This window comes from Hyaena hyaena, unplaced genomic scaffold (assembly GCF_003009895.1).
Source record: "Hyaena hyaena isolate Hyena2069 unplaced genomic scaffold, ASM300989v1 scaffold_302, whole genome shotgun sequence".
Taxonomy (NCBI): domain Eukaryota; kingdom Metazoa; phylum Chordata; class Mammalia; order Carnivora; family Hyaenidae; genus Hyaena; species Hyaena hyaena.
Window position 1 is genome coordinate 710,550 of NW_024080936.1, and position 1,650 is coordinate 712,199.

Sequence of the window (1,650 nt, forward strand, 5' to 3'; positions counted from 1 at the left end):
CCCCCCCCCCCCCCCCCCGCACCTGTTTGCGGGCGCTAAGTGCTTAAAAGCCTCCTGCGGCCGCGGGGAGCGGCAGCGCGGGCGGGGGGTGGGGGAGGCCGGGAAACGCCTGCGCCCTCGCCAGCCCCCCCGCAAGTCTCTCCCCAGGTCCCTCCCCCGGAGGGGCGGCTGGTTTGGGCCAGCTTTGCCAAAACGGCCTTCCTCCGCGAGGACTCGGTTCCCGAATTTGTGTGATGTGCTCCAAGGCCTGGGTCCCAGCCGCAGCTCCGCCTTTCTCCAGTGGGACCCCACCCCCACCCCAGTTTACCCTTGTGGTGCGGGCGAAACCCTGCTCAGATCCATTTTACAGATGGGAAGGCCGAGGCTGCAGGAGGGTCGCACCCAGCCCCCGGCCCCGCAGCTGGCACCCCGCCAGAGCGGCCCCAGTAGCCTGCTGGGGTGGGGACGGGGGGGGGGGGGGGGAGGGTGCCGATGCCCTCGGCCCAGCCTCCCGCCCCAGCAGCCCCAGTAAGCAGCCCAGGCTGGAATAGTCCTTACGATGTGGATTCAACGTGGGCGCCGAGGGGCGGCAGGCCCGGCGGAGGCGGCAGCCGGACCTCCTGTGCGGGAGGGAAAGTTAGAGCCTGTGATTGCCCCGCCGTGGGGGGCAGGCACCCCCAAAAGCGCTCTCTTCCGGGCCTCCTTGGCAACACTCACTGGCCTCTGGCAGGGGCGGTTCAGGGCCCCCCCACCCCCGCCGCCTTGGCCTGCCCCCCGCCGCCCCTCCCCTGCCAGGCGCCAGAACTATGGTTTGCAATCTCTGCCCCCCTGCGGCCCGCGTGTTAATGAGGTACTGCTGCGGGGTCCCGCACCCTCGGGCGTTATTAGCATCATTCCTCACACGCACCCCTGGGCCGCAGTGCCAGGTGCCACTGTGGCCAGGAGGGGAAACTGAGGCACAGAGAGGTTGGGTGCTGCCCCTGGGGAGGGGGCATCAGGCAATTCCAGGTTCCCGCACAGCCTTTGTTCCTCACTGTGGACAAGTCCCCAGTTGCTCATCTGAAAATTGGGGCTGTAGAGGCACAAGCTGGGCACTCAGAGTCTGGGCCCCCCCCCTTTTTTTTTTTAAAGTTTATTTATTTGAGTAATAGCTACACCCAACATGGGGCTGGACCTCACCACCTGGAGATCAAGAGTCCCATTCTCTTCGGACTGAGCCAGCCCGATGCCCCCAGAGCCTGGGGTTCTTGATGACCTGACCAGTTATCCCATAAGAGCAGGCCTCTGGTCCCCCCCCCCCCACCACATGGCCCCACTGCCTGGCACAGAGTCAGGGCCCTCAGTGAATGTTTGTTGAACGACTAAGTGTTTTGTGCATGGACTCCAAACCAAGTGCTCTTTCACGCCAGCTGGGAGAGGCTGGAGGCGCTGGCCTCATTCTCCACCGTCCGCTCCTTAGGGAGTGCCTGGCATGGGCGGGCTGGCGGGGAACAGCCTGTCTCCGACGAGGGGGGCAGCAGGGGCGCCGCAGGAGTCAGCTATGCTGGCTGGCAGATCTTTAAATTAAAATACATATATACACCAGATAAATAAACCCGGCCCACATCCTGGTGACAAGCAGAATTAAATCGCCCAGTTGGGGACCTGGCAGCGATGGCGGGGGGGGGGGTA